The sequence below is a fragment of the Schistocerca serialis genome, chromosome 3 (assembly GCF_023864345.2).
Source record: "Schistocerca serialis cubense isolate TAMUIC-IGC-003099 chromosome 3, iqSchSeri2.2, whole genome shotgun sequence".
Taxonomy (NCBI): domain Eukaryota; kingdom Metazoa; phylum Arthropoda; class Insecta; order Orthoptera; family Acrididae; genus Schistocerca; species Schistocerca serialis.
In genome coordinates, this window is record NC_064640.1 from 710,728,306 (window position 1) to 710,742,305 (window position 14,000).

The 14,000-nt window shown below is 50.7% G+C and overlaps 1 protein-coding gene across 1 annotated transcript in view; it reads right to left on the reverse strand.

Annotated features, from left to right (window-relative positions):
* Positions 1–14,000, reverse strand: part of LOC126470580 (popeye domain-containing 2-like) — a 625,481-nt gene that overhangs the window by 470,130 nt on the left and 141,351 nt on the right. The window lies entirely within an intron of this gene.

Genomic DNA, 14,000 nt, shown 5'->3' on the forward strand with positions numbered 1-14,000 from the left:
CATGTAGAGAGACAAAGAGAGAGAAGCCCTGATGAGGAGTGGGACAGACAAGCAAGGGCTAAGGTTGGCAGGGGGGATAAATATTGGGGTGGCTCTCATAGTATAGGAGAGGGAGTTGGTAGAAATTGATTTGAGATAAGAATGGAGTGTGTGTAGGTGTAGGGATGGAGGGATGTGTTAGTGAAGGCGCATTAGCGTACCAGGGTTAGTGATCAGAGTCTTGTTTGCAGATAGTATAGGAGGTGCTGAGGTGTTTGAAGTGGGTGAGGAGATGGAAATCTGATACGAAGGTAGAGAATCCATGTGCGGGAAAGTAAATGGTTGCAGGAGACAAGATAGAGTGCAAGACGTTCAAGGATTCAGAGGGACTTTAGTGGGCCGGAGGTGCATGCAACATTTGCATAACAGAGGATGAGTCAGGTCAGGATTTTGTAGGTGTGGAGAATAGTGAAGAGGTGTAATCCCCAAGTCCTGCCTGTTAGTAGTTTTAGTCTATTGTGGGCTTTCTGTTGGATGGTTAGTAGGTGAGGTTTCCACGGTAGTTGCTGGTAGTGTGTCAGTCCAAGACAGTTTTTAGTGTGTTAGTCAACTGAACAGGATGGTCGTAAATGGTATGGAAGAAGGCATGGAGGCGGAAGGTGCGAGTGGTTCGACCTTTAATTATTACCCGGGTTTTGGAGGGGTTGATATTGAGGTACCTTTGGTTAAACCAGGAGGTAAACTGACTGAAGTGAATTTAGGGGGATTGTTGGGATTTCTGGAGTGTAAGGAAGAGGGCGAGGAGAGTGGCGTAATCAGCCTACTGAAGGAGAGAGACTGATAGGGTGGTTTGGGCATATCAGCAGTGAAGAGGAGATAAAGGAAAGGAGAGGAGAGGGAGTCTTAGGCCACTCCTGCAATGGAATGGAAAATATGGGAATTAGTATTGTTAATAGTGACAAAGAAAAGGGGATTGGATGGGAAGGATGCAACTAGGCGGACATAGTTCACTGGAAGTGCATATGTCTGGAGTTTGAAAAGGAGACCTGAATGCCACACACAGTCATAGGTTTTTTCTAGGACGAGGGACACGAAACTAGCAGATATCTGGGAGTTGAGATGGTGGGTGCAGGAGCTGGTCATCAGAGGAGAAATTTGGATGGAAGTCACACTGGTTAACGGGAAGGAGGTAGTGTTGGTTCAAGTGTTGATGGATGCGTCAGAAGAGGATGGATTCAAAGACCTTTCTAAACACTGGGGTGACGCAGATGGGCCGATATGAGGAGGTAACAGTAGAGGGTTTGTGTGGTTTGAGGAAAAGTAGGATTTTACATGTTCTTCATTGCCAAGGATAGTAACCTGTGGAGAGGATATATATAGGGTTGCTAGGGTGATGAGAAAGGAGAGGGGGCATTCTTTAAGGCGTCGATGAACAATGCAGTCGCGACTGGGGGAAGTATTGCGCTTAATGTGGAGTGCTCGTTCTATGTCACTTGCTGTAATTGGTGTAATTAATTCTAATTTGTGGTATGTCCACGTTCTGGAAGCTGGGAGCGAGGGTGGGACAGCGGTATTTGTACGTTCGTAGATGGTACGGGAAAGTGAATAATCAAAATGTGGGTCATCAGGTATGGAGAAGATGCCAGACAGATAGGATGCAAAATGGTTAGCTTTGCTCAGTTTGTCAGATAGGGGTGAGATTATCGTGGAGAAGTGGGACTGACCGTTCGCTGAGAGGCCGTATTTATACCGGCCTCGAGGAACACTACTAGCCGGAGTATTCATGTGGCGAGACGGGCGGCGCGCTCGCTATGCGACGGTAGCGTCGTGGCGATACACTGGCCTGTCAAAACTCAATTGAACGCTGTGGGCTATCGAAAAGTCGAAGGAAGCCAGTAGCTTATGAAAAGAAGAAATTGGAGGATTATTAATATTTCTGACTCCGCCCGAGTTCGTTACGAACTGCATGCGGGAAAGACTCCATGGTGAGTAACATTATTGTATATATGGTTCTCGGGCGAGACGTCGGATGTCATAGCGAAAACTCCACAATATTTCGTCAGCGCAACTGGCTGACATCTTCAGGTGCGACGAACACACTGCTAAGGCAGGACCAGAGCCCCCTATTTATGCCAGTCTTAGGCAGGAAGTGCGCATGCGTGGAGGCGCCAAATTCGATGGCCAATGGTGACGATATCAACCGATAGTTGGAAGGACAGCAACGCCACCTACAGGATGAAGAACCAGAGACTTCGGCGCACGCGCGGAGGCCGCCGCCGCTGCTCTGCGCTGCCATCGGCCGCCCCAGCGACCTCTGTCGGAAGCCGCAAGCAAAAATGCGCGTCCACATAGGCGCCTTGATTATCCTCCCGTTGTCAACAGAATATTTATGTTGCTGGCGAATCGTCATCCGTCTTATGACCAACAGTACTCCTCTCTGCTCGAACCGACTTCAATATGGCCAGTGCTGGATCCCAAGCTGTACTAAGCTGAAAGCCCTTGTCTCTGTTTACAAGATTTGTCGAGCTACGTATTTCCAATGAGCAACAACTCATTATCGAGAAGCTGGATGGGGAACTTTTAGACTTATTCCAACATGTGCTCACCTCGACGTACTTTTTATTCAATGGACAATACTTTGAGCAGACTGACGGCGTCGCAATGGGTAGTCCCCTGTCACCCATTGTGGCTAATCTTTTCATGGAAGACTTCGAGGAGAGAGCACACCAGACGTCGGATTTGAAACCTACGTGTTTTTGGCGATATGTGGACGACACCTTTGTTATCTGGCCTCACGGCATTGCATCGCTGAATGTTTTTCTTGAGCATCTTAATTCGCTTCATCCCAACATCAAGTTCACTATGGAGATGGAGAAAAACGGCGAACTTCCATTCCTGGACGTGTTGGTACGGAGAAAAGAAGATGGCACATTAGGTCACGCAGTGTACCGTAAACCAACGCACACGGACTTATACTTACAGGCCACCAGCTGTCACCATCCTTCGCAACGAAGTGGCGTACTGAGGACTTTGGTTCACAGAGCACGAGCCATATCAGACTCAGACAGCTAATCCAATGAGCTACTCCATCTGCGTACCACTTTCCAACAAAATGGATACTCCGAACGGGAAATTCGCCGTGCCTTACAACCGAAGCGGGTTACCCAACGTGAGGAAGTGGAAGAAGGCGAAGAACAAAGGGAATGGTCATTTGCCATACATCAGCGGTGTCTCTTCAAAAATAGGAAGATTATTGAAGAGGCATAAAGTTAAATGTGTTTTTCGTCCGCCGGCAAAACTCCGAGCTCTCTTGGGCTCATCTAAGGACAGCCTTGGCCTAAGAAGACCCGGTGTTTACGAGATTCCTTGTAGCTGCGGCATGTCGTACATCGGACAAGCTTGTCGCACTGTAGAAGAGAGATGTACTGAACACCGACGCTACACTCGTCTGGAGCGACCAGAAAAGTCTGCAGTGGCCGAGCATTGTCTCAGTACAGGCCATTCTATGAATTATCGACATACCAAAATTCTCGCATCGACGAGTTCGTACTGGGACAGTGTTATTAAGGAAGTAGTGGAAATACGTAGCTCGACAAATCTTGTAAACAGAGACATGGGCTTTCAGCTTAGTACAGCTTGGGATCCAGCACTGGCCATATTGAAGTCGATTCGAGCAGAGAGGAGTGCTATTGGTCATAAGATGGATGACGATTCGCCAGCAACATAAATATTCTGTTGACAACGGGAGGATAATCAAGGCGCCTATTTGGACGCGCATTTTTGCTTGCGGCTTCCGACAGAGGTCGCGGGGGCAGCCGATGGCAGCGCAGAGCAGCGGCGGCGGCCTCCGCTTGTGCGCCGAAGTCTTTGGTTCTTCATCCTGTAGGTAACGTTGCTGTCCTTCCAACTATCGGTTGATATCGTCACTATTGGTCATCAAATTTGGCGCCTCCACGCATGCGCACTTCCTACCTAAGACTGGCATAAATAGGGGGATCTGGTCCTGCCTTAGCATATCCGGCGGTAATTCGTTTGAATACCGCCCTTCGATTGTGCTATTATGGTACCAATCGAAGCGATAGGTGTTACAGGTGCCAGCCAGCATCGGTCCTCGCCAGCAGCCAGCAGCGGTTCCTGCCAGCAGCGGTTCCTGCCAGCAGCCAGCGTCCAGCAGCGGTCCCAGCCAGCAGCCAGCGTCCAGCGTCCAGTAGCGGTCCCAGCCAGCAGCCAGCGTCCAGCAGCGGTCCCAGCCAGCAGCCAGCGTCCAGCAGCGGTCCCAGCCAGCAGCCAGCGTCCAGCAGCGGTGCCAGCCAACAGCCAGCGTCCAGCAGTGGTCCCAGCCAGCAGCCAGCGTCCAGCAGCGGTCCCAGCCAGCAGCCAGCGTCCAGCAGCAGCAGCAGCAGCAGCAGCAGCTGTATCAGCATCCCCACCAGCGGGCCAGCCAGGTCGCCTCCCCTGCCAGCAGCAGCAGAGTGGGGCTTGGCCCCAGCCTCCTACATAGTTTCTCCGTCCCTTCTCCTCTGTGTTTCTCGTCGCCTTCTTTGTCCTGTCCTGTGCTTTTTCCCTTCTCGTAATGTCGACCCCCACCACCGCCACTACTGCCACCACCACTGCCATCATATACACATCCCCCTCTGCCGCCGCCACCACTATCACGTGGTGTGCCGCATCACTCCCCCCTCAGTCCATCCCCCCACTCCTCACTCTCCCATCTCCCTCACTATTTGTCACCCCATCCCCGGTTCCTCCCTCCCATGCCTCCTCTGATCCCTTCCCTCGACTCCCTCCCTTTGCTCCTTCCGTTTCTGCAGCCCCCGCTAGGATGGTCGCCCGGAGGGCTACGGCCCACGTTCCACTCTCCCCTTCGTCTTCATCTTCATCGTCTTCACCATCGCCTTTGCCCTCACCATCTCCGGCGCCACCTCCAGCACCAGGACCTGCCACTCCCCGCCACCTTCCAGTCGCTCCCCCACACCTCCTCCGTTGCCGTCAAGTGCCCCAGTGGCAGCCCTGCCTCCTCTACTCCCAAAAAGGCTCCGCCTCGTCCCCCTTCCCCCACCCATGAAGCCATGGATGTCTCCCCGCCTGTTCCTGCCCCCTCCTCATCCTCCTCCACCCCCTCATCCTACCGCTACCTCCTCTCCCATCCTGATCCCTCCCTTCTTGAAGCCCGGAACCTCACCCTCTTCCTTCGCCAGAATTTTCCTGGTGCCCCCAACTCCCTCCACACTCCTCGCCGTGATTCGGTGCTCATCTCCTCCCCCAGCCCTACCCTCCACACAGACCTCCTTTCCCGCATCCCTGTCACCCGCTTTGGCGCTAATGCCTCTCTCACCCCTGCTCCTTCCCCGCCTCTCTCCCACCAACCCCAACCCCAACCCCTGCGTCGCCCGCCGACCCTCACCGCCGTGATCACTCAGCTTAGTCCGATGATCACGGAGGAGGAGGTGTAGGTGGAGCTTCAGGCCCATCCCCATCTGGAGGTGTGTGCGGTTCGTCGCATACACAATGCTGCCAGCCCCACCCGCTTTATGTGGGTCTTTTCCGAGCACGCCCCCTCCATAGACCGTCTCCTGAAGGAGGGTGCCCTCCTTTATAACCAACGTTATAAAGTTGATCCCTCCCGTTCCCCTCCTCAATCCCTCCGCTGCCAAAGATGCTTGCGGTATAATGCACACCCGACATCTGAGTGCCGCGAGGCCCCCACCTGCCTGCACTGTAGGCAAGCCCACTTTTTACGGCAGTGCCCCAATCCCCAGTGCCCCCCCTTCCTGTAATACCTGTAACCTCCCTCATCCTACCTACTCCCAGAAATGTAAGGCTCGACCCCCTCCTACCACTCCTGAACTCACCATTCCTGTCCGCCCTCTGGACGCCCCCACCCCTCCCGGCAATTCCCTTTGCCCACCCCCTACTGCTGAGGACATCATCAGATGCCTCACCATCGTCCTTCAGAATGTTCATCCTTTTCAGCGCCTGCACACCCTCCAACAGATCTCCCTCGCCGCCCTTTCCGTTTTCCAACTCAAAATGTACGCCACCTACTCCAACAACCAGGCCCATTTCACCTTCTCCAGTCTTGACACCCTCGTTTAAATCCCTGTCATGGCGCGACAGCACCGTATCCTTTTCAACAACATCCGCTCCCTTCCTGCCAACAAGAACCTCTTCCTGCACACCCTTGCCACCCACCGTGTGGATGCCTTCCTCCTCAATGAAACCTTCCTCCAACCCCACCACACCGTCCACACTTTGCCCTACCTCCTCCACCGCTCCGATAATCCCCTTCCGATTGCGCGTGGCGGAGTTGCCATTGGGCACCACCGCCAGATCCCCGTTCGGCTCCAACCTCTCCTTCCCGACCCCACCGAACACCTGACCCTTAGTCTCTTCTTGCCCTTCCTTACCATTATCTGCACCACCATCTACGTCCGCCCTAACGCCCCTATTCCCTTCGACTTCCTCTCCCACATTGACTGTACCTTCTCCTCCTACGTGATCGCCGCCGACCTCAACATCCATAGTCGTTCCGCCGCCCAGTTACGGCGGTGGCATCGGTTCCTCTCCTCCCTTCAAGGTGACCTCATCCCCATCCTCCAGCACACCCATCCTGAATCCAACTCCACTCCCGATGTTATCCTTTCCCCCCCAACGTCCTTGGCCGCATAACAGTGGATGTCCTGGAGCCTATTGGTAGCAACCATCTCCCTGTCCTCCTTACCGTTTCAGACGGTCGTCGCCCCCGCCCTGACCCTCGTCATGACCCTCCCCTTAAGTACATCCAAGACTATTCCCGTGCCAACTGGAATTACTACCGGGATACCCTTTTCACCCAGGTCGATAGCCACCCCTTCACCTACCACCACCCTGATGATGTAACCCATGCCACCTCCTTTCTCCAGCAGACCTTGTCTGAGGCCGTGGAGGCCCACATCCCTATTGTCGCCGTCCACTCCAACCGTCCTACCTTACCCCCACAGGCCGTCCTCCTCCTCCGTGAATCCCGCCGTCTCTACCGTGCCTTCCTCCACACGCATGACCCGGACACACTCCGACGCCACCGGCAACTCCAGCGACACATTCGTAATTTGCTCGCGGCTAAGAAACGCCGGGACTGGCGACAGACATACACCCGTTTAAATGCTACCCTACCTATCAACTCGTCCAAGTTCTGGGCAGCCTTCCATCGCCTTACCCGAACTAAACCCTCCCCCTACTATCCTCTTCTCCATGATGATCACCCCTTCCCTGACTCCCTTAGTAAGGCAAATCACTTTGCCTCTTACCTCTCCGATGTCTTTTCCATCCCCGATGATCCCCAGTTCGATTACTTCCTCTTCCCGGATGTCCGTGATCGAACTGACACCTCTGTCCCTCCCCTCGCTCCTGGTTTCCAGTACTTGGACAACATTGCACACACGGAACTCAATGCCCCTATCACTACACAGGATCTCATTGCTACACTCCGCACAAAACGCAACACCGCTCCTGGTCACGATCGTGTCACCTACCGTCAACTTCGTGAAGCTCCTGTCTCTTTCCTCTCCACCCTGGGCAGGCTCTACAATGTAGTCCTGTCCACCGGTTACTACCCCAGCCTGTGGAAAACCTCCCGTATCCTGATGTTCCTTAAACCTGGCAAACCGCCATCCGCCGTCTCCTCCTACCGTCCCATCAGCCTTACCTCGGTCTTCAGCAAGGTCCTGGAATCTCTCCCAAGGTGGCTTCCGCCAGCTCCCCCTCCCTGATGATGTCCTCCTCCCCTCCATCTACCCCTCCTATCAACTTTGATCCTCCCCCCACTCCCTGTGTCCTTTCCTTAAGGCACCCTCCCTCCCTTCTCTTTCCTTTTCCCCCATCCCCTCCCTCCTTCCCTCTTCCCCCGGGCTTCCCCTCCCCCTTCCTCCTATCTCCCCTGCCCATGGCATCTGCTCCCCCCTCTCCCTCTCCCACCCCCCCCCCCTCCTCCTCTCTTGGCAGGTCCCCGGATCCGTACACGGTTAGTGAACATTCGCGCGCCGGAGATCAACGCCTCGTGTTCTGTGTGTGCCGTCGTTTTGTGCTTAAGCGATTCAGTGTTATTCGTTTTGTGCCCCTACGTTCACGTGTGACAATTTTCGTCTCTGTGTCCAAGTGTCTGAACAATTTTATCTTGGACTCTACGCCCGTGAACGGCACCTTGTATTTTAAAAAGTGTTTGTCTCCGTTTATATGTCCGCCGTGTTTTTTCTCTAAATGTCTTCATTTGTATATTTGTGTTTCTCTGCTGCCAAAGAGCGGCGTCGTATGCTGCTGCAGGCCTGCCTGTAATACAGGTTTAAAAATAACAATAAAGAAAAAAAAACCTGCCTTAGCACGTTAAGTGAACATTCGCGCGCCGGAGATCATCGCCATCAGTGTTTCGTGTGTGCCGTCGTGTTTTGTGTTCAGTGTTCACCGTCACACTCCATCGTTCACCTGTGCCATTGACATCTTCAGTGTTTGTGCTTCGTGTCAACAGTTTGTAGTGTGGATTGTCATCGAATGTGGACGGCTTCATGTTTTTTATGTTCATATGTCTACTGTTTTTTCCCCGCCGTTTTGTTCAAACTCATGTGTTTTCTCTGTTTTATCATTGTACTATCTTTGGCTGAAGAGCGGCGTATTGTGGTGCTACCAACCTACCTGTTATACGGATATTCAAATCACATCACCTGCCTTAGCAGTGTGTTCCTCGCACCTGAAGATGTCGGCCAGTTGCGCTGACGAAATATTGTGGAGTTTTCACCATGACATCCGATGTCTCGCCCGAGAACCGTATATATACAACATGTCCGTCGGGAAAGCCTCAAGCAACACAGTAACATTATTACCTGGTACCCTGTGTCACTAACGACGTTATCCGCTGGGAGTACGTAATTAAAGAAATACGGAAACACCGAGAGAGGTGGCACAGTGGTTAAACACTGGACTCGCATTCGGGAGGACGACGGTTCAATCCCGCGTCCGGCCATCCTGATTTAGGTTTTCCGTGATTTCCCTAAATGCCGCGATGGTTCCATTCAAAGGGCACGGCCGACTTCCTTCCCCGTCCTTCCCTAATCCGATGAGACCGATGACCTCGCTGTCTGGTCTCCTTCCCCAAAACAACCCCCCCCCCCCCCAAATACGGAAACAACCGAGATGGTACGACCGCGCAGGAAGGAACACAGGCGGGCAACCAAACTTTTCTGTTAGTCCAAACCGCTGAGGGTAACAAACTGTAGGAATATGAAAACTATCAACTCTGTCCGAGTCTGACAAAAACTGCATGCGGAGAAGAAAACTTGCGAATAACGAAACGTCTGAAATAGTAACGGAACGGTACTCTAACTATCGTGAAATACTCGCTGTCAAAAACGAATACATACGATACGCAATAGTTCTAGTATTCTATTAGCTTACGACGTTCTCAGTCTTACGAGCCGGCCGCGCGTAGTGGGCTCGCGGTTTAAGGCGCCATGTCACGAATTGCGCGGCCCCACCCGCCGGAGGTTCCAGTCCTCCCTCGGGCTTGGGTGTGTGTGTTGTTTTTATCATAAGTTAAGTAGTGTGTAAGCCTAGGGACCGATCACCTCAGCAGTTTGGTCCCTTAGGAATTCACACACTTTTGAACATTTCTTACGTGCCAATCGACGACTACGTGGCGACTTGTTACCTTCAGTTGCTGCATTCTTTTTATTGTTATCAACTTTAGTTACTAATCATTAATATTACCGGCGGTTTGAGGCAGACATTGGTAGCGTATTTCCCCTTAGTAATGACAATAGCCAACGTTCGTCGTCATATTTCAGCGGCCACTTCTCTGCACTGTTAGATTACAGCTACCGCCTTGTCAATGAACTCGTCGATGTGTGGATATGCGCCTTTCTCATGAGACAACAGAAGACTGATGCCTCTAAAGCACTATCCGGCTGGCGTTCTTCAAAAAACCAGTCCCTACTGCGTTAAAGCCGTCTTATTACAAGCTCTCTTGAATTCTAAAATAAAGTCGCAAAATAAGTGCGAGTCTCGTTATCACGAGATTTACATGTATATAAATACTCTGTAAAAAGGAAACATAAGAAGAATTGGGAGTAGGACTTAAAATCCAGGGATGAGAAATAAAAAGTTTTGCCGATGATATTTTAATTCTGTCATAGTCAGCAAAGGATTTGGAAGAACGGCTAAACAGAATGGACAGTGTCTTGAAAGGAGGCCTGAAGACGAGCATCAACAAGAGCAAAACAAAGATGATGGAATGTAGTTGAATTAAAACAGATGCTGCTGGAGAATTAGATTAGGAATTGAGACACTTAAACTACTAAATGAGTGTTGGTATTTGAGAAGCAAAATAACTGAAGATGGTCGAAGTATGGAGGATATAAAATGTAGACTGGTAATAGCGAGGAAAGTGTTTCAGAAGAAGAGGAATTTGTTAACATCGCGTATAGATTTAAGTGTCAGGAATCCTTTCTGAAAGTATTTGTATGTAGTGTAGCCATGTATGGAAGTGAAACATGGACGATAAACAGTTTTATAAAGAAGAGACTAGAAGTTTTTGAAATGTGGTGCTACAGAAGAATGCTGAATATTAGATTGGTAGATCACGTAACTAATGAGGAGGTACTGAATAGGAATGGGGCGTGACTAAAAGAATGAATCGGTTGGTAGGGCACATTCTGAGGTATTAACGGATCACCAATTTAGTACTGGAGGGAAGCGTAGGGGGGGGGGGGAGGGAGTAAAAATCGCAGAGGGAGACTAAGAGACGAAAACAGTAAGCAGATTCAGAGGGATGTAGGTTGCAGTAGTTGCTCGGAGATGAAGAGGCTTGCACAGGATAGAGTAGCATGGAGAGCTGCATGAAACCAGTCTTTGGACTCAAGACGACGACGACGACGACGACCACCACCACCACCACCACCACCACCACAACAACAACAACAACAACAACAACAACAAATGCTCAGCAAACCACCATACGGTGCATGGCGGAGGCTACGTTGTTTCACTATTAGTCATTTCCTTTCCAGTTCTACTTGCAAAGAGAGCGAGGGGGAAACGACTGTCTATACGGATCCGTTCTAGCTGTAGTTTTTCCTATCTTATCTTCGTCATGCTTAAGCAAAATGTACGCTAGTGGCAGCAGAATCGTTCTGCAGTCATCCACAAATGCCAGCTCTTTAAATTTTCTCAATTGTGTTTCCGGAAAAGAATGTCATCTTCCCTCCGGGGATTTCCATGTGAGTTCACGGAACATTTCCGTAATAGTCGCGTATTGATCGACCTGACGGCAACAAATTTAGCAGTCTGCCTTTAATCCCACCTGGTGCGGGTACTACACACTGGAACAATATTCAAACATGGGTCACAAAAGAGGTACGTGGTCTTCTTTATAGATGAGCTACGCTTCCTAGAACTCTCCCAATAAACCGAAGTCACCCACACTACTTTCCCACAACGACCTTACGTGCACATTCTATTTCATGTCGCTCTGCTACGTTACGCCTAAATAACGTGGCTGTGTCTAGCAGCGGACCACTAATACTGTATTCAAATATTATAGGACTGCTTTTCCTATGCATCTGCATTAACTTACGTTTCTCCACTCTTAGACCAAGCTGCCGTTCATCACAAGAAATAGAAATTCTTACCATGTCATCCTTGATCCTCCTACATTCACTCGACGAAACTTTCGCGTAAACTGCAGCGTCTTCAGAAACCAGTCGCAGATTGTTGCTCACTCTGTACGCCAGATCGTGTATGCATCCAGAGAACAAGAGAGGTATTCTCACTCTTCTCTGGGGCAGTCCTGTCGATACCATTATCGCTGTCAAACGCTCGCCGTCCCAAACTACGTACTGGGTACTATTACAAATTAAGTCTTCGAGCCATTGACAGCACTCGTTGCCACGTGCACGACGAAAGCTGTAGAGGGGAAATAATGGGAAACAATAGTTTGTGGTGGATTCCTGACAATTCCTTATGTTACATCCGAACATGAGGATCTCTTCCGTGCAGAGTTTGGGAACATACTGCTGGACCTCGCGGGTATCGTCACAGACAGTAGCTTCCTGGCTGAAGAAGATACGTGTCGAAAAGCAATTTGTACCCGCGCGCGGAGCCGACAGCCCGGCTGTGGCAGGCTGGTGGGTAAGTGGCAGCGCTAACTATGTTTGTGCCACGCTCTCTCCGCGCGTCTAGAATAACTGCGTTACGGGCTGCCTGCTCCAGCCGCCGCCGCGCCTGCACCTCATCTCCGGCCCGTGCAGATGACATTCCTACACATTAACATGACGTAAATTACCTCGAGGCTCGTTAACTATTGCTCTCTGCAAACGTTATCGTAATGGGAACGGTAAACGTTTTGTGATTAGTAGATTGTACGATTACGTCCCACCCTAACGTAATTCCATACCTGTCTCCCATGTTGATACCCGGGAATGAAACACCAAAATAAATACGTAAATATTTTTATTTCTTGAATCTCATACTTGGGTAACTAAGGCCCATTTTACACGGTAGGCCGCGTATCTGCATGTAGTAAGCAGCTTCCTCGGACATTGCACTCACTGTATGGCTCTGAGCACTATGCGACTTAACTTCTGAGGTCATCAGTCGCCTAGAACTTAGAACTAATTAAACCTAACTAACCCTAGGACATCACACACATCCATGCCCGAGGCAGGATTCGAACCTGCGACCGTAGCGGTCACTCAGTTCCAGACTGAAGCGCCTAGAACCGCACGGCCACACCGGCCGGCGCCCTCACTGTACTTAACACGTCAAGTGGTAGGTGAAGTATCATTTAGTGCAGTGGTTCCCATCCTGGGGTGGGGGCATACCCCTCAGCAATAAAATGTTATTTTCTGAGAGGTAAAATCACAAGGATTCAACTGTGTTTCAGTCACGAAACCAAAGTTTTACTTCATTACTAACATCACGTTTTCGCTGAACTGACATACTGATACCGTAAGTCCCTAGTAATTACATTTTCTTTTTCCACAACACCTGAAACTATGTGGCTGATATTACAGCTCGTCAAACGAATTTGTGAACGTCTTCATGACGTAGAGCATCCAGTACAGACATGTTTAGCACTTTGCCCCATGCATCTATGACAGTAACAATGAGACATATACATGAGAATGCCTTCTCCCAGTTGTAGGTAGTTTCCACAATGGACCAGGAATTGCTTCATTATTCACATTTCAACAATAAACGTACGGCACAATGCAACAGTAACTATGTGCAGGGTGCTACACTGCTGTAGGACTACACGTTAATATCATTATCGTCTCGGAATGGCAGATCAGACGCGCTCTGCGCCCCACCTCCACAGTACAGCGTGTGGAGATGGACGAAGTCACGGAGGAAGAGATAGCCACCGCTTATATACCGTATACTGGCGCACTATCGGGGAAAATAGGACGAATATTGAGGAAACACCGAGTAGGAACTGTCTTTTGCCCGCACAATAAAACAGGAGCATTATTGGGAAGTGTCAAAGACGATCTCGGTTTGCAGAAGACCGGCATACACCACATTCCCTGTGAGTGTGGGAAGACTTACATTGGACAGACAATGCGCACCATCGAATATCGTTGCCGAGAACATCAGAGGCACACTCGTCTTATGTACCCCAACAAGTCGGCAGTCGCAGAGCACTATTTGTCCGAAAATCACGAAATGGACTACCAACATACCAGGGTCTTGGCACAGACATCTAAATACTGGGACAGCGTCGTTAGAGAGGCTATCGAAATTCGTACCAGGGACGGACTCATCAACAGAGATTGCGGCTATAATCTCAGCAAGGTATGGGAACCGGCACTGAGTCTAATTAAAAAGAGGCCCAGCAAAGAAAACGAACGAGCGAACAGGGCGGACGCCACCACAGACGCCGACGCCAGCCTCTCAGCGACCGCGGAGAGAACGCCTCGCGGGGGAAGGGGATTTAGGACGGCCGCCCGCCCTCAGGAGCTCAGTTCGTCAGAGCACCTGACCATGGCGACATGTCT